Source organism: Schistocerca americana, chromosome 3 (genome assembly GCF_021461395.2).
Source record: "Schistocerca americana isolate TAMUIC-IGC-003095 chromosome 3, iqSchAmer2.1, whole genome shotgun sequence".
NCBI classification, from domain to species: domain Eukaryota; kingdom Metazoa; phylum Arthropoda; class Insecta; order Orthoptera; family Acrididae; genus Schistocerca; species Schistocerca americana.
In genome coordinates this window covers 586,090,728-586,114,367 of record NC_060121.1, presented here as the reverse complement: position 1 = coordinate 586,114,367, position 23,640 = coordinate 586,090,728, and the positions used below count along the sequence as shown (strand labels likewise).

The window sequence follows — 23,640 nt, the reverse complement described above, 5'->3', positions numbered from 1 at the left end:
CATCGATACGGAATTTCGGAGTCGAAGACGCACTCGTGTACCCTCGATGTCTACACAACACAAAGCTTTACGCTTCGCCGTGAACAGCGACATTGTACTGTTGACGACTGGAAACGTGTTGCCTGGTCGGACGAGTCTCGTTTCAAATTGTATCGAGTGGATGGACGTGTACGGGTATGGGCCCAGCATCTCAGCAAGGGGACTGTTCAAGCTGGTGGAGGCTCTGTAACGGTGTGGGGAGTGATACGGGACCCTGATACGTCTAGATACGACTCTGGCAGGTGAGACGTAAGCATCCTGTCCGATCACCTGTATCCATTCATGGCCACTGTGCATTCCGATGGACTCGGGCAATTCCAGCACGACAATGCCACACGCCACACGTCTAGAATTGCTACAGAGTGGCTCCAGGAACACTCTTCTGAGTTTAAACACTTCCGCTGGCCACCAAACTCCCCGAATATGAACATTATTGAGCATTTCTGGGATGAATTGCAACGAGCTATTCAGAAGACGTCTCCTCCCCCTCGTACTCTTACGGACAGCCCTTAAAGATTCCGGTGTCAGTTCCCTCCAGCACTATTTCGGACAGTAGTCGAGTCCATGCCACGTTTTGCGGCATTTCTGCGTGCTAGCGAGAGTCCTACACAATATTAGGCGGGTGTACCAGTTTCTTTGCCTCTTCAGTGCAAATATTTTATAAGATGACGCAGCAGTGCCCCTGAAGCCTTCGTACGTACCTCACTGTAGTTCTTCGTGGCCTTTTTTTTTGGGGGGGGGGGGGGTAAATGCGGCTAATACGGGGCCATTCGTGGTGACGGTTAGCAGTGGGAGGTGGGACTCCACAGCACTCACCTGCGTTGGGGCTGGAGTCGGTAGAGGCGGTGGCCGCGGAGCGGAGGCGGGAGGTGCGTGTCGTGCGAACTCGAGGCGCGGCGGCCGTCTGGGCGTCGCCCGAGGAGGCGGAGGCTGAGGCGGCAGTCGCGGAGGCGGCGGAGGCGGCGCGCGAGATGAAGCGGCGCTGCGGGGGCGGGCCGGGCCCGGCGGTGGGCGCCGCCGCCAGCTGCCGCCGGCGCTCCTCCTTGTAGCGCGCCACGCGCTCCGCAGACGCCGAGTCGGGGGCAGAGGCTGCTGCTGCCGCCGCCGCCACCGCCGCTTCCGGGGACGGCCGCTGGGTCATCTTACTGCGGACAGACACGGTTGCTGTCAGCTTACGGACTGCGCTGCTCTACCACTACAGATACTACCTATCCCACACACAATGAAACAGCGATGCGCCAGAAACCTTGTAAGGTAACGCTCTTACTGTAGATTTCCACCAGTGGGATGAGCTAATTCCGTTCGGAAGCTGCGTGTTTTTTTCCTTTAGAAATGCAGGTAATTTTCTTTGCGCGCACACGTCATACAATTTCAGTGAAATGTTTTTTAAAACTACGTGTGAACAGAGAGAGTAGAATTTTATTCTGTTTTTTCGCTTTTCACGTCACGAAATCAATGTATGTAACACTCGCGGAAGAAAGAGACGATCCGTGACAGAAGAGGGTTTGCCATCTGGTGTGACTAAAGAGATTTGTAAATGAACACACCGCCGTTTGGCTGTATTGTTGTTTGTTTAATTACGACCCATGGTTCGGCCTTTTAAGCCATTTCCAAGTGACTGTTTATGTCATTAACATATATTGCAGAACATCATGCTTGCTTTATCACAAACTTAGTCACTCGAAAATGGCATAAAATTATTGTGTGACTGTTGCTCAGCAACATAAAAAACCGTTTACTGACTAAAGAGAATTTGAAAGAGAGAATCCATGGACGTCGACTAAAGTGAAATCTGGGAGTGAGTTACGTAAACGTTTCAACGAGTCAGAGATTTAAAATATGAGGCAGCATATTCCGTTACAAAAGAGACAATTGTTTTTTGCTTTTTAATGCGTAACAATGGAAATATTACCTGTCTCTGTGGTTTGAAGAAAAATGAAATGTTCTGTATTTTTATTGAATCATGAAAGTAGATCTGTGAGCTTATGTAGACGAAAAAGGGTTTTCGTTTTAAGATTTGAATAAGGAAATAGCACTGAGAACTGATAAAAGTTTCGAGATATTGTAAATAAGAAATTTATGGTAATTCGTTGGATACTGGAACACAGTGCAACTTTAGTTTTTCTCATATCCAGATTGTAGCCTGCTACATTGTTTAAAGAAGTCGATTACAGCTTTAATGTCAAGGAGATTAATTACGGGAGTTTGCTGTTGATGTAAGTAATTTATTTCATATCGGTCCACATTATACATATGTGGAGGGGGGGGAGGGGGGACAGGGGGGCTATTATGACTTTTTCCAAAGGGTGTCGAAGCTCCATGCCGTATACTCAAGAAAGTGAAAATACAACAACCATTTCAGGAGATTTCATTGCAAGAATGATTTATATTCAGTGCTGGTACATACGCGGTAACTTCGGTCTCCGAGGCTGTAATGAGGGTAAGGGAATAACAATCTTCAGATTTTTGTGTATGTAATCTGCACGGGGTCAGGGATTTTCTCTGCCTCGTGATGACTGGGTGTTGTGTGACGTCCTTAGGTTAGTTAGGTTTGAGTAGTTCTAAGTTCTAGGGGACTAATGACCATAGATGTTAAGTCCCATAGCGCTCAGCGCCATTTTTGTAATCTGCAGACTGTTCCGCCACCGTTGATCATAATTTCACCGAACATTTCATTACTAACATCAAGCTCACCGTATTTTCTTCCGAATACAGGCTGTTGATCTGGTATCTGGCGACCTGACATTTAAATATTTCCTACCCTTTATATATTTAGCTTCACGGACGAAGTCCGATAAACATGACTTTTGTTCTGGAACAACTTGAGTACCGGGTTCACCTTTTCCTTGATGTATCTCATACCATTTAACACTGCAAATTTGGAACAGAACAAATGTCGCGGAATCTGGCCAATGCACGTGAAATGTTGACTTTGTAGCTGAGTTTAAACAAAACGACAATCGCGTAACCTGGAATCTGACACTCTTTCCTGTATAAAGCAACACTTCAACTATACGCAAGCCAGTAGTAGTTCCAGCAGTTCCTAGGCATGTCAGCTGGCGGTGGTGCTACAGCCCAGGACAGGGATGAGAAAAACCGACCGCTGAAAACCGATACCGCTGTTTTTCGGTATTTGTTTGGTCTCGATTATAACGGGTATCTTTATTTTTTACTAATAACCAGATATAAAACCGATGTATCAGTTTGTGGTACTAGTAGTGCTAAGATTTTTAGTTTTTAAACAAAGTCTTTATTTTAAAAGCGAGTTTGGTATGAAATTCCGTAGCTTTTGAACGATTCATACCGTCTTTGAAAGATATCAATGAAAAGAGTCAACTTACGGATCAACACATTAGAACACAAGTATCTATGAACAGACTGGACAATAAATATTGGCCAATGGGTTAATTCATTATTGACACTGTAACTACTGTCACGTAATTGCTTTGCCTACTATCTAACTGGTTCATCTAAACTTTCTGAAAGAGAATTTTGGCTCCCTCAAGAAAAAAATCAGTTGTATTCCAATTCCCTTTACGAGGTACATCTTCAACAAGAAAACGAGCTTTCCTTTCGAAATAATTAAACGAAAAGAATGCTACAAATTTTATACAAAAGTTTATTATTTTTCTGTCATTTCTATGAAGTTAAAGGAAAAAGGAAGCTATAGCAACAGTAATAAATCACAAATCAGCAATTCACTTATAGTTTACAATATAAATAGAAAGTAGTATATCTGCTGCCTGTATCAACGTAGTGCCCTTTATCTGCTTGTAGCCCTCGGAAATAAACACGAAAATGAGTCCTCCAACGACAGTTTCCACCCTTTAGCACCGACTATTTTCAGTTCCTAAACAGTGTTATAATCATCGAATACCAGAAGATTTTTTAGCAGATATTTAAAAAATTGGTATCAGTAGGAGAATACGTGTGTGTGTGTGTGTGTGTTTTTTTTTTTTGTAATATTCAACCCCTCATTACTTTTCAACAAAAGGAGAGAACGGTAATAGACTAACTTTTCCTTCATTTATCTAATTTGTTTGATATTTTTATAGTATATATCTTGGAACGGATAACACGAAAGTGCGAAGAAGTTTTAGAATTTTTCGATCTTTGTTCGGTGTCCACGTGTATTGCTGAAATAAGAGCAATAAACAACCAAGAATCTGTTAATTCAGAAACTAGTTATTCTGAGCTGTTTAACAGTGAGGTTAAACTGGAGATCAAAAAGAACATTTCTTTCAGTGATAACTGCCACCCCTACAGCCGTAACAGCTAACATTGGTTAGCTTACTCCTTACGACTCTGACAGTGGACATCGCAGCAAAGAGCAACCACTATAGTCTTCCGCAAGTGTCGTAATTAAAAGAAGACTAAGTATTTTCATTTCAGTTGCACTCCTCGTCTCAATATAACGACCATATAGTTGCATTATTTATTGTTCCAGCATTTTCCTTCATCAGATCTTTCTCTGCTATCACCCAACCCTAACGTTTCGAAATATTCGTATTTGTTTATTCGAAACCTTAAAATTCATCTGCTTCAAAAAATTTCCCATGTTTTTAATGTCAGTCGTTGGAATAAGAGCGAAATGTCCTCATCCTCCACGCCCATTCACACACCACGTACGATAATGATTGTTGATTGCCGAAAGAGGACGGCAGTCTACTTACCGTGTGCGTCAAAACATTTTTCGAAACAATTTAATGGAATCCGATCGTACAGTGTATACAATATTGTCTAACGACAGGAAAGAAGTTTGATAGTGACGAATTCAGAAGCAAAGCCACACCACAAGGAGATGATTACGAAAGAAAACCGAATGACTAAGGTCCGGCACTCTAGATATAGTTAAAATACTTTTACCATGTTACTTTTTCATTCGCGGAAGATGCCTTGGAAGAACGAACGTCGGAATTCCGCCGACCCTATACGCTTGAGTTATTTTCCTTATCATGGAATTACTAAAGCCCGTATTCTCAGGCTCTATCAGGTTGTAAAACATGCATGAATTCATGCATTATAACCTCAGTAGACATGCACACTGAGGCAGCAAAACAAAAGTAAACGGAATTAAAATTCAGTTCTGTATTTCTATTTTCTTCTGAACCAATACACAACAACCAATATCCCCCAATTTTGTTGACTGTGGGACATGCTAGGTACCAGGACCCTTTTATATTTAAATTTATTTTCCACAACGTTCCTAAAAAATAAAAATATCAAATTACTGCAACATTCTAAAAGTGATAAGTCTCTAAACGTTTTACAGAGCCAGCTTCCTTGTATTGCTGGTAGAGGGGAAGGCGCTCTCGGGCTTTCGAAAGCTGACGGGTGGTGCGGGGAGAATCAGTTTCCGTCACTTCGTGCAGTGCTAAAGACATACGTTTCGTGTCGATCATGCGCTACAGTAGAAATGTCAGAAGGGACCCTGAAGTAACAAAGTAACGTGAAAGCGCGTAATGAGGAAGGTTCTGCTCAAATATTTTACTCTTCGAAGTAATGAATATGAAATTAAATTAAGCCTGTGGGAACAGTTACGAATACCGTTAGATAACGAAGACAATTGGTAGCCATGCAGTCCACATACTTCCACGATCGAAACAATGGCACCTGAGCCTACCACAATGGTTACAAACTACACAGATATTTTTCTGTTTGCAATTATTCCCGAATTCTTTCGTCAGAAATATTTGATATGATAATGTGGTTTCCTCATTGCAAAGCTTAGCAGCATACTAGATGAAGTTGTCGAGGATCGATCTCAACTTTTCGAATATCAAATCTGCGATATATCGACCCATACAACCAACCTAAGTCGAAACAAGGTCCCGGAAGAAGACAACATTCCATTAGAACTACTAATAGCCTTGCCAGAGGCAGCCATGACAAAGCTCTATCATCTGGTGAGCAAGATCTATGCGACAGGCGAAATACCCGCAGACTTCAAGAATAATATAATTCCAATCCCAAAGAAAGCAGGTGTCGAAAGATGCGAAAATTACCGAACTATCAGTTTAATAAGTTACGGCTGCAAAATACTAACACCAATTCCTTACAAACGGATAGAAAAACTGGTAGAAGCCGACGTCGGGGAAATTCAGTTTGGATTCCGTAGAAATGTTGGAACACGTGAGGCAGTACTGACCCTACGACTTATTTTAAAAAATAGGTTAAAGAAAGGCAAACCTACGTTTCTAGCATTTGTAGACTTAGAGAAAGCTTTTGACAATGTTGACTGGCATACTCTCTTTCAAATTCTGAAGGTCGCAGGGGTAAAATACAGGTAGTGAAAGGCTATTTGTAATTTGTACAGAAACCTGATGGCAGGGGTATGAAAGGGAGGCAGTGGCTGGGAAGGGAGTGAGACTTGGTTGTAGCCTATCCCCGATGTTATTCAATCTCTCTATTGAGCAAGCAGTAATGGAAACTAAAGAAAAACTTGGAGTAGGAATAAAAATCCACGGAGAAGAAATATAAACTCTGAGGTTTTGCCAATGACATTGTAATTCTGTCAGAGACAGCAAAGGACCTGGAAGAGGAGTTCAACGGAATGGACAGTGTCCTGAAAGGAGGATACAACATGAACATCAACAAAAGCAAAACGAGGATAATGGAATTTAGTCGAATTAAATCAGGTGATGCTGAGGGAATTGGGATAGGAAATGAGACAGTTAAAGTAGTAGATGAGTTTTGCTATTTGAGAAGCAAAATAACTGATGATTGTCGAAGTAGAGAGGATATAAAATGTAGACTGGCAATGGCAAGGAAAGCGTTTCTGAAGAAGAGAAGTTTGTTAACATCGAGTATAGCTTTAATTGTCAGGAAGTCTATTCTCAAAGCATTTGTATGGAGTGTAGAGTATGGAAGTGAAACATGGACCATAAATAGTTTGGACAAGAAGAGAATAGAAACTTTCGAACTACAGAGGAAAGCTGAAGATTAGATCGGTAGATCACATAACTAATGAGGAGGTATTGAATATAATTGGGGAGAAGTGAAATTTGTGGCACAACTTGACTAGAAGAAGGGATCGGTTGGTAGGACACGTTCTGAGGCATCAAGCGATCGCCAGTTTAGTATTGGAGGGCAGCGTGGAGGGTAAAAATCGTAGAGGGAGACCAAGAGATGAATACACTAAGCAAATTCAGAAGGATGTTGGTTGCAGTAGGTACTGGGAGATGATGAAGCTTGCACAGGATAGAGTAGCACGGAGAGCTGCATCAAATCAGTCTGTGAACTGAAGACGACGACAACAGCAACAACATTGTCCACAAACCATTGCCTCACATATGCTTCTTTGATGGCGTGGTGCATTGTCATGTTGATGCGAACAATCCTCTCCGAACTGTTCCTCTATTGTACACAGTGCTGTAAAATGTCTTCATATCCTTCCACATTTAGCGTTTTCTTACGTGCAATAAGGGGATCATACCCTAACCACAGGAAACACCCCCTTAACACACCACCATCTCCTTCGTACTTCTCTGTTGGCACTCCATACGTTGGCAGGTAACGTTACAAGCATTCGCCAAACCGAACAGCTTCCTTCGGATTGTCACGGGTACAGCGTCATTTATCACTCCAAATCACTCGTTCGCAGTCACCCACTACCCAGGTGGCGTCGCTCAGTATTGACTACAGAAATGTGGGGCTGCTCGACCCCCAAAGCAAGCAGTGCTGCATTTAATTTAAATGGTAAAAAAGTAATACAGTTCACAGATTAAAACATGAAAATAGGGACCAAAATCTGAAACCAGACGGTGGTTGAATATGCAACACCTGGAAAAATTAAGTTGAACGAATGTGGTGTAATTAAACGAATCAGAGAAATTGATCTCTCAAAACAAAACCAGCATACCGACTCTAGAATACGTATATTGTAAGGTCTGAAGCAACTCAAGTCAAGTGGTGTTGTGGACATTTAATGGCAAAAATTCTAAATATGACGAAGAAGTAGAAAATGACGACTCTACATTGCGAATTCGGACAGTAACGGCCAATAGGAACTGGCAAGAACAAGTAGTGGATGTGTGACGTCAGACACAAAGCAAAGTTGCAGGCGCGAAACTATCTGCTGAACGTGCTGGGCTGCAGCCGTGCCGCAGATACTGACTTATCGCGTTGAGTGACTCACTGCGGCCGGCCTGCCTGCACTGCACTGCACCACGCGGGTAGCCGCCCGCTTCTGCATTCCTACCAGCCGCTGCACGTTTCCTGGCATTCAGGTAGAAAATCTCTCTCTCTCTCTCTCTCTCTCTCTCTCTCTCTCTCTCTCTCTCTCTTTTTCACACACACACACACACACACACACACACACACTACCTTTATCATTGCTCTTAGTGAATGAGACTTAAGGTAAAGTGTTTAGTGTCAGGAACGCGCTGTCTCCTGAAAATGGAGTTGCATGGGATGGGCTCAAACAGCAAACTGATTGCAGCTGTGAAGTTTCTACGAGTAGGATGGCTACTTTCCACTTAATTTGCAGCCCTTTTCCCTTCACGAAGCAGATGCTAGTTTTCTCCTGGGATGGTGCTCTGGACAAGTCAAGTAACCTCCGTATAGCTGTGAGCTGTTGGCACTGTCTGAAGGGGCCGAAATCCATTTCGCTCGCATTCAAATGAATAGTTACAAGGTACAGGTGTTGACCGTCAACATGATGCGTGCATATGAACATATATCGAGGTCGATTTTATTTTCTATTGTTCTTTATTTTCCCTCTCTTTGTTTAATCTTCATCCCTCCATTCTCTCTGACGGCAAGGCGCTGCTTGTTCTCAGCGTGACTGCACATTTTATCGGGTGCTTTAGTGCTTTAAAAGTAGTTACGTCCGTGTTGTCGACTCTGATATCATATGTCACGTCCTGACAATGATACTGACCGCGTAAGGAAGTCAAACCTTTGAATTAATGTTCTGGGTGACTACAATGCAACATCTGCCTGGAGAGAAGCACGTACAACAGCTACTACTACTACTACTACTACTACTACTACTACTACTACTACCACCACCTCCACCATTCACAACGTCTGTATTACATTTATTTTGTGAAAAGTACCCCTTCCCCCACCCTATCACCCGCCTCCAAATTTCGTAGTCAACAACAGCACCCCTTCTCAAACAAACGATGTGCGCCGTTGACTAGATGACAAATTACCGCGAAACCTACTTTCTTTTAACTAGCTTTGGAAGTGTATTTTCGTGCTTTAATAATTGTAATCAATATTTTCTCCACTTCCTGGCTGCCAATTCAGTGAAATATTGTGTGGTAGTACGTCATTGATAACAGCGCACTATAACACTTCCTAGGCGACATTTGTATGATCGTGGCCTAAGAAAGGTGTATAATCAGTAATATTCCCTGTCCCAAAGCTGTATGTTTCCCGAGCAGCAGATAAAAAAATTTGAACATTCCAACAGCCGGACGGAGGGGCCGTGTGGTTCTAGGCGCTACAGTCTGGAACCGAGCGACCGCTACGGTCGCAGGTTCGAATCCTGCCTCGGGCATGGATGTGTGTGATGTCCTTAGGTTAGTTAGGTTTAATTAGTTCTAAGTTCTAGGCGACTGATGACCTCAGAAGTTTAGTCGCATAGTGCTCAGAGCCATTTGAACCATTTGAACCAACATTCTAATAAAATCTTGGCCTTTTTAAAAACTTAGTATAAATTTTCTTTTTAAAATAGTTGTTTCAATTTTTCTTCGCTTTAACTGCGACGAAGTCAATGAGAAGCTAAGCCAGTAATTTGCAGTATGATCGAAGGTTAAATACTTCGAGTGAGTTCCGTGTCTCAGCATATTTTAGAGAACAACGCTGTCATCTTAACACGGGTACTGCTTAACGAATGTTATCTGATGAACGCATGAGGGGAAGTACTAATGTTATTCAAACTTCTCTCGTAGTAGCGCTAGGCGGGAGGGTACAGAGAATGTGTACCATTGGGATGGAAGCGCAACTTAAGGACCCTTGCACGGGCTGAATGATGTGGACAATGTTTCTCACACCGGCTGGAAACTTACCATTATAGGCAAACTTCAGGGAAACGTGGAAGGACCGTTAGGGCGTGTGTTTACTTCTGGTTTCGATATCTCCTCCCGTCCTCCCCCAAATTCCTGTATGCCGCGCGGGGTAGCCGCGCGATCATGGGCGCCTTGACGCGGTCCGTGCGGTTTCGAGTCCTCCCTCGGGCAAGGGTGTGTGTGTTGTCCACAGCGTAAGCTATTTTAAGTTAGGTTAAGTAGTGTGTAGGTTTAGGGACCGATGACCTCAGCAGTTTGGTCCCACAAGACCTCACCACAAATTTCCATAAATTTACCTGTACACTTCTAACATTCAGCACCCCTCTCGAGTCTCTTATCGAAGCCTTCGTAACCTTTACCTGCCCTACAACGCAGAGAAAACTAAAAGGGGCAACTACATGAGGAAGACGACGTGCAGAACGCATGTCATTTTGAGCGCACCTCTCACATTTTGGTGAACACAGGTCCGCAACAGACAGTTGCATCAACAACAACAACGTTGATCGGTAAAGTATGGAAATCGAGATGTTTAAAGCAGTCACTTTTTATGTCGTGTTAAATCTATGATCGTGTCAAGTTACGCATCATGCTGGAATTTATTGTTATCTGCTCAAAAATTAGGCGCTGCCACTATGGCACAAGGACTCTCATCGATCTTTTTTAGTTTAATAACACTATTGTATTTATTTGTTTCTATCAGAAGTTATACTTTCAGATCCTATGTTTTCGTAATCAGTTTCCGTGGTACGGAAGCCATATGTATTCGTTTTAGCATTTATTTTTTCTACTGTACAAACGCTGAAATCATGCACTTAAGATCGAATCCTCTGCCCCCTTTGATGGACTTCGTTAACTAATTATTTTCATTCCAGCTGGCAACCCCAACGAGTACTTCCAAGTCCGTTTCTCGGTATTCTTGTACGCTCAAGGAATCGTCTTAATACGAGGTGCATTCAAGTTCTAAGGCCTCCGATTTTTTTTCTCCAGACTGGAAAAAGATAGAAACATGCGCATTGTTTTAAAATGAGGCCGCGTTCATTGTCAATACGTCCCAGAGACGGCAGCACCGTACGGCAGATGAAATTTTACCGCCAGCGGCGAGAATGAGAACTGTTTTAAATACTTAAAATGGCGACGTTTTCCTTACTTGAACAGCGTGCAATCATTCGTTTTCTGAATTTGCGTGGTGTGAAACCAATTGAAATTCATCGACAGTTCAAGGAGACATGTGGTGATGGAGTTATGGATGTGTCGAAAGTGTGTTCGTGGGTGCGACAGTTTAATGAAGGCAGAACATCGTGTGACGACAAACCGAAACAACCTCGGGCTCGCACAAGCCGGTCTGACGACATGATCGAGAAAGTGGAGAGAATTGTTTTGGGGGGATCGCCGAATGACTGTTGAACAAATCGCCTCCAGAGTTGGCATTTCTGTGGGTTCTGCGCACACAATCCTGCATGACGACCTGAAAATGCGAAAAGTGTCAGCCAGGTGGGTGCCACGAATGCTGACGGACGACCACATGGCTGCCTGTGTGGCATGTTGCCAAGCAATGTTGACGCGCAACGACAGCATGAATGGGACTTTCTTTTCGTCGGTTGTGACAATGGATGAGACATGGATGCCATTTTTCAGTCCAGAAACAAAGCGCCAGTCAGATCAATGGAAGCACACAGATTCACCGCGACCAAAAAGATTTCGGGTAACCGCCAGTGCTGAAAAAATGATGGTGTCCATGTTCTGGGACAGCGAGGGCGTAATCCTTACCCATTGCGTTCCAAAGGGCACTACGGTAACATGTGCATCCTACGAAAATGTTTTGAAGAACAAATTCGTTCCTGCACTGCAATAAAAACGTCCGGGAAGGGCTGTGCGTGTGCTGTTTCACCAAGACAACGCACCCGCACATCGAGCTAACGTTACACAACATTTTCTTCGTGATAACAACTTTGAAGTGATTCCTCATGCTCCCTACTCACCTGACCTGGCTCCTAGCGACTTTTGGCTTTTTCCAACAATGAAAGACACTCTCCGTGGCCGCACATTCACCAGCCGTGCTGCTATTGCCTCAGCGATTTTCCAGTGGTCAAAACAGACTCCTAAAGAAGCCTTCGCCGCTGCCATGGAATCATGGCGTCAGCGTTGTGAAAAATGTGTACGTCTGCAGGGCGATTACATCGAGAAGTGACGCCAGTTTCATCGATTTCGGGTGAGTAGTTAATTAGAAAAAAAAAATCGGAGGCCTTAGAACTTGAATGCACGCAAGGGAAGAATTTGCAAAGGAAACTTTATAGCCTTTCAAGAAGTTAAATAAGCTGAAGTACAGTACGTGCTGAACTTAATATTCGGATTTAGGGAATCCCAATGAGCAGTTATCCAGTCCCGTGCAGAATGTGATTTTGTTGGCCCGCTACAGAACACCCTTGCACTGTTTGCTAACGCCAGTAGTAGCAGTGACGAAGCAATCGTGGTACCCACTGGGGGGGGGGGGGGGGCGGGGGGGGGGGGGGGGTAAAACCTGGTGCTCTCTCCGCGGGGAAAGCGCGCTGGCGCAGCACCAGTAGGCTCTGCAGAGATGCGCCGGCCAGACAATGGTTTCGAAGCCCTCTGTCAGATTGTCCCCTTGTTAATTCTACTGCACAGTTCTCTCAAGATTTTCCAGTACTGGCTTAGCTAAGTCCTGTCACAGTCTGTAGGTTCAACTGAAAATGTTTAGTCTCGATAGCACTACGTCCTAGCCAATGTGAAATAAGGCGAAACGACCATCGATATTGTTCAGATGACTCTATGCTGTTCAATTTGGAAGAGTACTCTTATTAGGAACGCTTAGCGTGTAGCCAAGTGATGCAATTAACAATGCATGATTAAATTTGTACGTGGTTTAGGAATATAAAGAATGCGAACTCTAGTACAAAGAGCTACCACCACTTGCAGCAACTATGACTCTAATCCGGCTGGGAGCAGAGACGAACTGAGAATGACAGGTACGGGAACGTCATTCCACGCTGCCTGAGCTCTGGTCCAGAGTTCACCAGTCACAGTGGCTCGCGAGTAGCAGCCTACGAGTTTCTTGCCAGCCCATCACCAGGTGCAATATTACATATTTTTTGATAAAGACGCAAGGTTGAACTTTTGTGCCTCATTGAATGGTCCTTAAGGGACATGAATATAATAATATCAATCAATATTCCTGCATATGGATTGGCACGTAACTATTTCTGTATAAGGTTTGCGAGAATCATCAGTTACCTTGAGTAAACAACAAAAAACTATTGATTTTGGTTGTTCTCATAGAAAAGCAAATTCTTGGACAAATAAATATCTGTATCCCATTGATGCTATATCAATCTTTGTTCCATCTGAGGAATGACGCGATTCTAGATTTTCTTCTTCTTCTTTTTCTTCTTCTTCTTTTTCTTCTTCTTGTGGCATCGGCAAGATATGGATGTTATTTGCAATTAATAATGGTACCATTATATTTCACACTATTTCTCAGTTCGTAAAACATCAAATCTCTCAGTTCTTTTGTTTTAATTCGAATATGCAATTAATGTCTGCCCTTCGAGAAGATACAATAAACAGCCAGTCAGTTGTAAAATTGGAAGGTTTATTTAAGCCCCTTGACCACGGTATGAGGATGTACTCAATAGAATTGGGGAGAAAAGAACTTTAAGGTACAGCGTCCCTAAAAGTAGGGATCGGTTGGTAGGACAGGCATAAATGGATCACAGTTTTAGTACCGGAGGGAAGTGGAGGCTTCGGGGGTAAAAATCGCAGAGGCAGGCCAAGAGATAAAGAGACGAATGTACTAAGCAGATTCAGAGGAATGTAGGTTGCAACAGTTACTCGCAGATGAAGAGGCTTGCACAAGGTAGAGTAGCATGGAGAGCTGCATCAAACCAGTAGACCACAACAACATATATATAAAAGCAATAGTGAGTCATTACGGATGCAAAAATTCTTCAAACTTACTATGTTGTAGCGGAGGTACGTCAAGCTTAGTTGAAAAACGTAGCAAAATATAAAATTTCAGGTTCATAGTATTAAAAATATGCGCAAAAACTGGTATATCACCAACGTAAAGCTCATGCATGTTAAAACGATGACTTTAAAAACCGTATCACATTTAGCTATGAACTTATGTAAAATTAACAAATTGGCAACCCAGAATAAGTTACCTTCAAGAGAGGTATATCGTGGTAAAATCGAATTATGTAAACTGTGTGACAGTGTAAATAATATAGACTGCATAACATCTGGAGAATGGAGGAAGAGGTAGGAGGGAGGGGGAAGATGGTAAAAACGTGTGTGACTGGTAAAAACAACTTATCTTCGAGATTGTGAACATCAAAACATGAAGAAAGACATCATCATAACGAAGGATATGAGCTGTTTTTTTAATATCAATATTTTAATTTTTAACGTTTTAAGGATGTTCAGCACAGTAACGTTCATTCAGTAATTCGCACTCTGCTCACACATACTACTAGTGGCCCTTCTCGCCGGAAGCTTTCCTTGGCCCAGACGCCCCGTATGCGACGCTAGAACCTGAGCTGTACATCGGTGGGGTACTACTCAGTGATGACGACGACCATGTTGTGCAAGTTTATAATATTATGGACGTTAAATTTTATATTTTCGGCTAATTTTCAATGTACTTCGGCTATAGCATGTAACCCAGTAAGTTTGAGTAACTTTTGTGTCATTAATGAGGTACGCTTAGCATGTATTGACCGATAACCTATTTAGGATGTCACTCCTTTCCTTATAAAGAAGATGTTTTTGTAAACGTTGAAACCGTGGTGGAAGGGTTTAAATAAACCTTCCTTTTTGCAACCGACTGGCTGGTTATTATTTCCTTCATGAAGATTTCGCCTTACAGTTGTTGCTCCAGCCATTTACAAAATTTTGTCATTTATGACCGTTTAATTTAAACTTTGAGCGACTTGGTTTGGTGACGCAACGATCGAGCACCTTAAGCACTCTATTGTTAGTTATTTTATTATTCCTCAAAAGTAGAACCTGCACCTTTATTCGAAGTCCAATTAACTTCTAACAAACTAATTTCTTTTGTATGAACATTAACTACATACACGGCCATTTGTCACTGAGCGCGCCATTAATCAACGACGACTTTTGGTTTGAATTTCATTTTCATCCATTCCATTGGAATCATTGAATACAACTGCATTTAAAGTATACACAAGCATCATTTACAATAATTTCAGAGGCAATGAGGATAGTTGCACTTCCCCCTTTTTCGATGCTTTATGATGCTTGCAATCTGGAAAATTAATTTATACAAAGGGAACAACGTCAGCATCCGATGGGTGAGAGGTCTGGACGACGTCCTAACCAGTGCAACAGTGGAAGGTAGGTCAGGAAAAGAAGGGTAATGTGAGGTCTTGTTGTATCGTATTGAAAGGTAACACCGAAACCTCGAAGATACCATGGCCACAGACAGTAACACGTCAGAAGTACAATGGCTGCTGCCAAATTACCGCCTCTTAACCAGAGGTGGTCAAGTCGCGTAGCCAACGGCTCACCATATCATCACGCCAAGTCTGAGCTCGCATGAAGATGTCGAATATAGTTTGGCAACACTGGTTATCCTCTGAGATGCCCAAACACCGATACGTCCATCGTTATGCTGTATTAGAACAGAGACTCGTTTGGACAGACGACATAGTGTCGTTGGGCGCACCATTGTTGGCACGCGCAGTCCGTTCTGCCCTGGAAGACCTTGTACTGTCCGTGTCGATAGTTGTCTTGCTGAAAACAAGCCCATTTCGTGGCTCAGTGTGCGCGTCGTGGCTTTATTATCGTATACGGCGTTGACTATGTCCCCCCTGCACCTGCTCATTCTATACTCACTGGACAGTCGTCGCATCTCGACCAACGCGCGCAGCAGCAGCAGCATCACGGAACGGTAAACCACACCTCGGTAGTGCACGATCCTGCTGCTGTCGAATTCCGACACGCGCTGGTAGATGCCTATGCTTGTTATACCAGGCATAACAGAATCATGTCACAGAGAGCCATTACGAAAATGTGGTTTCTGAATGGGGAACGCACGACGTAATCTACCTTAAACACACCCAATGTAGATGGTGTACTCTACCTACTTCGTGCGGCAGCGCAGAAATGCTTGTTATTTGCACATCCAAGCATGTACGACAACGCTTCATGTCAATTTGTTTCTTGCTTTCCATCTTCATTGTGTCAACATTTTAAGGTTCAAATGGTTCAAATGGCTCTGAGCACTATGGGACTCAACTGCTGAGGTCATTAGTTCCCTAGAACTTAGAACTAGTTAAACCTAACTAACCTAAGGACATCACAAACATCCATGCCCGAGGCAGGATTCGAACCTGCGACTGTAGCGGTCTTGCGGTTCCAGACTGCAGCGCCTTTAACCGCACGGCCACTTCGGCCGGCAAACAACATTTTAAGGCCAGCAGCGTTTATTTACTAGCATACCAGAAGATATCTTACAGTCAATGATATTCCACGGATAACTATGAACACTTCACAATCTGTTTACATCGTGTCAGCAATTTAAAAGAACACTAGTGCTTTACTAGCAAATGCAAAGTTTCAAGTTTGCTAAAATCATCTACACGAGTCTGTGTACCTTGCAGATCTTCCCAACAATTGACGGGTCGGCTGGTGAGCTATCTATTATACGTCACAATAGGAAATGTGAGAAAATAGGCCTCTTCGTTCAAGTGAAGAAGATAAAGTTAACATCGCTCTCTTAATCCAATATGTTATCGACAAAGAACGTGCGGAACTATCACACGCGTTACTATTACCTAATTACGACAAATATACGACACACGTATGTCTTCGTGCCTTTGCGCTTATCAGCTTACAAGGTCCGTAGGGTCAATGGCTATTACAGAATTTTTTAAGAGTTAACGTGACTTTCATTACTGGCAGTTGTTGGTGTACGTGAAGAAATAAACTGATCTGGATGGATCGGATGACACGAACAGTGGTGCCCATTGAAACTGGTTCTCCCCAATGTCTGAGCAAGATAATAGAATAACACCTACAGCTGAGTCATGCTTGGAGATCACTACTTTATTCAAATCATCTTCTGGTTCGGAGCGGTTTTACCTATCTAATGCAAGACTGAAGAGGTGACCTTCGAGGACACAAAACATGCATAGATACAAACAGAAGCACGTGACCTGATGAGATCAGGATATACCACAAACCTCTGACTATTATATCGATCCAACACGTTAACAATACACCGGAGGCTGGGAATGGGTCCAAACGATTGGATTGTTAGGCAGCATGAATGAAGCAGCTAATACTGCTATTTATTTCAGTTCCTGGTGACTGATATAATCGTTTTCGTAGAGACTTTATCAGTTCTCTCTTCATTCACCCTGCCTTCAAAATAAACATAGGATTATCGACACCCTCTAAAGGCAAGAAATCACGATGCTTCATTTGATGGGCACTTTGAGGAGTTTCAACAATAATCTGGCTATCCTATTCCCCAAATATTCAAACGTTTGGGGGACATAATCGAGACATTTGTCACAGTAAAAAATTGTCCTTTACAAATACGTGGGAATTTTGGCTAGTTAAAGGATAGAACTGTCCAATATTTTTGACCGTGCCTTTTTATTTTGGACACAAATCTGGTCGACTGCTCTTCGACATAACTAGGCGGGAATAACTAGATAGGAAGCTACTATACGATGTTTTTAGGATCACATGGAGGGGGAAAAAAGAACACGAACATGTAGAAAAGATTCTATTTTGAGATGACAGGTCTTCTAATACGTATGACATCGTGTTGACATCCACGATGAAAATCTTGACACCGAGTAAGCGTGAACGTGCAATCGAAGCAGCTAAATTGATCTGTGATGTCAATCTGTTCAGACAGACCGCATCCGTTGTTTAAGGATTAGGCAGACTGAACCACATGTAACAGTGAGTTGGTTGATATGGGGGAGGGGGGGGGGGGAGCAGGAGGTTAAAGGACTAAACAGCAAGGGGGTCAGTCACACGATCGAACAGTGGTGCATCCAGAAGTAGAGACGTCCACCAGAACGTGACCTGATCTAGACAGGGGATTCCTATCAGTGCAAGCGAAAAGGCTAAAAACGTAACGGACATATTTTGTGGCGTCAGCAACAAAAGTGTGGTGAACAAATAGGAAAGGGCGTCTCCAGGGCTCTGTATGTGGCAGGAAACGTTCCACCCGGATCCATTACAGTCAAGAGCGCCCACTTCCATAGAGTGTGACGCCTAGAATGGAAAATTGAGTGGGGCAGAAAGGAAGTAAACCGAATCTAAAAGCGATTAAAACAGGCTAAAAGAGGGCTGAAGGAGTGGCCTGGACAAGGAGATGTGGTTGGGGACGCGTAATGCACTTCCTGTAGTCTGCTTATGAAAATTATTCGATTTACACATTCGGATATGGTGGAAATGGTCCAATTTCATTTATATATGGCAGGGAACAAGAGCATTAATTTCGTAGCGGGCTATGATATTGATGTGGCGTTATGATCAGTGGATAGGCGGTTGCGAACCTCTCGCTTAGGCATTTCGCTCACACAACATCAACTCACACATTCCAAAACCAATCCTCTCAATCCTCAGAAGAGTGTATATTATTGTAAAACTTCCACATAGATTGAAACCGTGCTTCGGGTTGGACGTCAAATCGAAACCCTGATTATCGGCGGTATTTGCTTCAACTGAAAGAGCCATCGTATCCTAAGCGAGATCATACCTCTTAAATATCATTTTAAAAAATCTATTTGATACGAAGAAAAACGAATTCTGAACATTTGCGTGCAGTCATGAACGCAGCGCAACAAGCTACAGCGTAAAAAGATGTGCACGTCTTTACTGTTTTCCTCCATCGTTGAAAGAAAGTCTCACACACGGTACTTTGGGAGTCTGTCCGCATACGGTACAGAGCACAGACACAAGCGAAAACACACTGTCTGAAAGCCAGCCTCATGAAAGGGCTTACGATACGAGCCACTTTGCGGACAACAACAAAGACGCCTCGCCGCCTTATCTCAGACGCGGCCGTGCCCGTTATCTTTAACGTATCTGAGGGCAGTAGGACAGATGATGATAACGCTGCTGCTCGAAGACAGGTATCACCTAACTGCTCTCTACAAGCCACTCCCTTACGTAGAAATAACTGGTTTCCGGATGTCGATATGAGTCAGCCTTATGTCGTCAATGTAATTCCTCTGCTTCCCACATCCTACCTCACGTCTACCAGGGCCCCAGTTTGAGCCAATCTATTGTAACGGGCCTTTGTTGTTTCTACTTTACACGAACAACTATGAACTCTGTCTTTCTTTTGCTGTAGCTACTTCTGCTTTCCACTGTGTTACAATTCCTTTGAAGTGTTCTATGTATCCTTCACTAAACTCTCTTTACCAAACATGTGCCGTTATGCGAACATAAAGTAAAATATGTAGAATGCATGGTTAGAAGGAAGTCAACGCATGATGAGCCTCATGTGATCAGCATAAATAAATAAAACATACAAAAAATAGAAATAACACGCACTGGGTAATTTACTGGTGCAAAGAGAGTTATTTATTGTAACCACAGCACATGACACGGCGACGTGTTCGAAGAATTACCTGTATCACAGTCGCGTTTACACACTTTCAGCTGTTTCCCGGTGTCTTATTATTTTGGTCCTCCTCAGACAGTTACGATATTGGGATGGGGCCGTGTGATGATACGTGTATATAGCGAGCTCCACTATAATAAAACCGATTTTACTACAACGACTTATCATTAAAGCAGCATCGGGGACATATACTACACAGCACACTAAAAATCGACTGTAAGAAACTGTGACAACTACGCTATGTTCATGTGATCTTTATTTCAGAGAGCATTTGCTCAATGCCGCTATTACCACCAGAAAGCTACATTTCCACCTGAACATTGAACTGGAGAGTGAAATATTCTCCATAATTGTTACACTATTTACCTTCAGGACAAGGTTTTAATAGCGAGGTTCATTTACGTTTCGAAAGTTAGACAATTTTTATTCCTTTCTCAGAAAACACAAAATTTTGCTGCCTTTAAGTAAGTAACGTGTCGTTGCATTATTCTATTTTTAAGGTGAAAAATTCTGTTTTTGCTATTGAATATTTTTACCTGTTAAGTTTTCGAGGTTACTGATGTGGCCGGCAACCGTCCATATCACGCCTCCCGCTCCCTCCCTCAACGACGGCAACCTCCCCTCGCTCCTCCTCCTCGCGCTGTCAATGGTTTTTCAGCCTTCATATTCAGCCGACTGAATATGCCCATTGTAAAGCATTATATATATATAATACTCGGCAGAAATCGAACCTGAATTTGGATCGGACTTCTTTAACTCTTGTGCAGAAAGGTGTTCAGTATACTCCTGCATCCATTTCCAATAAGCTACCACTCGAATTCTAAAATCTTAGCAGTAATCCACGCGCTTTCAAATCGAAACTGAACAATTTCCTCATGGGTCACTCCTTACATTCTGTCGAGGGGTTCTTTGAAAAATTAAGCAGACGCTTGTTGTATTGCTGACCGCGTATACTTCTGGACTTTTTTCGGGTTCATAAACATTTGTTTTCATCTGTTATTACTTTTATGTCGTGATTTCATGTACTGACACGTTCAATGACCTGAGAGATCTGCTCCTCAATTTGGTCCTACGGAACTTAATGTGTAAATAAATAAAATAATAAAACCTAACTACAAAAACTTCAATGTTGTGCAACGATACAGTGTTTTGTGGATGCGATGATACGGTAGTCCAGAGAAGTGAAGATCGATATGAGTGGAAAGTGACTTTTATACAAACAATGCGGAGGCTAGAATAGTAATAATGTTCCTGACGGGCGTGGGAGGAAGAGAGAGAGAGAGAGAGAGAGAGAGAGAGGGAGAGGGGGGGTGGTGGCCGGGGGGGGGGGGGCGGCGACGGTTTACTTGGGCAGAACGCACCCAGCCAGTGACGTCATTCGCCACGCCTCTGCCTTGCCGCTGTTGCCTCTGACACAAGTGGATGCGTTTTGTTCATCTAAGATTACAAGTAACTGCCGAGAGCTAGACGTAGTTACAAAATTATGAAGAGACTTATCTAAAATGAACGTAAACCACTCACGTAGCAGAAGGTTCCTTAGATCTTCTCAATCCTTAATTAGCGTTGCCTATGGGATTAATGAGCTTGGATTCTGAAACTTGGTGCAATATTGTATTTTCCACATACATTAAGCTTTGTTAGACGTGCAAGTCACAACAATTAACAGAAAGGAAAGTCTTTGACGGAACATGAGTCACAGCACTAAGCTCTTCCCTGTAGTCTGTTACACGCGCACCGAATCGCATGTGTACATTTCTCCACTATGAAAGTACGATTATTACAAGAAGTGTACCTTTGTTCCTCGTCTAATTTAGGAGTTTCAACCAGTGGCAGCAAAAGAACACAGTGAAACCATCAATCTGTTCTTACCTGATATCAGGTTTTGCAATAGCTCTGTTACATCTCTACGGACATTCGCACAGCTTATCAACTGCAACTGTTTACTGGTGCATAGATTAGTGTTGAGCTCAACTGCTCTTTACTGAAATTTACTATAGGAAAACATTACGCCCTTTAAAAAAACAGACGTGTTTGTGCGAACGGGGGAGTTCAAAACCTAAAAAACTTTCAATAAGAAACTTTTCTAGTTTACGATTATATATTTGCCATTTTCGTCATATATTTCGTTTTCGGGGATTAGTGAGTAATATTAAAACTGTTGAAACATACATCTTACAGAAAAAGCACTGATGAAAGCACCAAAATTGTTAGATGATCTGATGTTCAAGACAAAAGAAAACAACTGTAACACGAGAGGCAATTAAAAGCCTTTCGTCTGTACTGGTATCCTAATTTTCAGCAGACAGTCAATAATATATAATTAATTAGAGCTACCGAAGTGGCAAAAATCCTGAAAACATTAACAAAAGTTAGAAATTCCAGCTGTGCGTAGTTCATCCTGCAAAGTTTACCATTGTATTCCAATCAAACACGTTAGTCCGTAAGTACTTGCAAGGCACGAAATTTGTTGAGAACACAGATACCTTGTGTAATAATTCATAGATTCTAGCATATTTTAAAAAACGTTGTTTAACCGGTAAGATGACAAACTGAAATAAACACTTAAAAAATTAAGTCAGAATAGAAATTTCGCTTTTTAACAAAACAATTAAGATCTGGAAAAGCTTGTCGCTCGTAAGAACCTGGTGGCTTACGTGTTATGCCAGAACATTTATGCAATACAATGCATGCAGCCGCTAACATCTTTTCCATAACACTAAAATTAGCCCTACCAAGGTAAGATTTCGATAGTAGTATTAACTTACTGTACTGTACTTGCCTTTTGGTCTTTCCAGTGATTTCTCGCACAAATTCCTTCACTTGATGCATATAGCGAACACACGCACACAGAGGTTAATATGAGACGCGCTAAGATGGACGTAGTGTTACCGTGATGTTTCTCTGATGAAATCTCGCGTCGAACTGGCGGCAGTGTTGCGCCGCGGAAATTTATCGCGATAATACAGATATACGAAAGATTGTTCGCAGATAACCAGACACTGTCATTTGCGTAGGGTGTAAACCAAAGTCAGTCGCTAGATAAACCACCTGGACCAAGTTTGCGACCTCAGGAACCGATTACCATCCTCACCTTCGACCACAACTGGTAAGTTGCCAACTAATGTTTGTTAATCAAAGAATTACCTACTCAATTGCATAACATCAGGTGTGGTCACTATTGCCAGCTGATGAAGCGTGTGCGTGGTATGACGACCGAACAGTTATAAACTTGAAGATCAAGTAAACACAGAGCTTTGACCAAAACTTTTGTGTTAGTCCTTCGGAGAATAAAGCGACTACTAATAATTAAAATTTTCCGCTATGTTCTGAGTGCACGAATACTTCCATCCTCTTTTGATCCACATTTATATGTAAGTTTTGCAAATCATCTTTCTGCATGTGTGGCACACGCCATTCATAAGTGATGTGCGGGACGAACTGCAACCGGTTAGTCTCCATGATGTGGCCATCAACCCGAAGAATGGTTTGATGCTCTCTCCATGCTAGTTTATCCCCCTCCTCTTCCCTGCCTAAATGCCGCGACCTACATGCATGGGATGCCCCCTCACTGCATTCAACTCTTGTGCTTCATAAGAGACTTTGTAACCAGTTTATGTTAAATAACAAATTCCTCTATTCCACAATTGCTTTTTCTCACTATTCGCTGTTTTCCCTACTTCGGACATCAGTTATTTTGCTGTCCCATTAACGAAACTCATCTACGACTTTGACTGTCACGTTTCAAACTCTATTTCCTTCAGTATCACTTAACCCTGCGTTGCTACCGTGTTCGTTTGTACCACCGTTGCTACAAGGCGTCTCAGTCTGATTTGTTAAGGATAGCGAGCACAATAGGGCTTCACATTGACGTAGGTTGTCTAGATGAAGTAAACAAACACGTTTTGCTTTGGGTTTGAGGAAACTGTTGTCGTTTATTACTTTGTTGTTTTG

At 42.6% G+C, this 23,640-nt stretch overlaps 1 long non-coding RNA gene across 1 annotated transcript in view; it reads right to left on the bottom strand.

Annotated features, from left to right (window-relative positions):
- Window positions 1–1,102: 1,102 nt before the first annotated feature.
- LOC124605697 overlaps window positions 1,103–23,640 on the bottom strand; it is a 341,780-nt gene continuing 319,242 nt past the window's right edge. The window contains exon 3 of the long non-coding RNA XR_006978671.1: window positions 1,103–1,184. This is a non-coding gene — a long non-coding RNA (uncharacterized LOC124605697). The remainder of the gene's footprint in view (window positions 1,185–23,640) is intronic.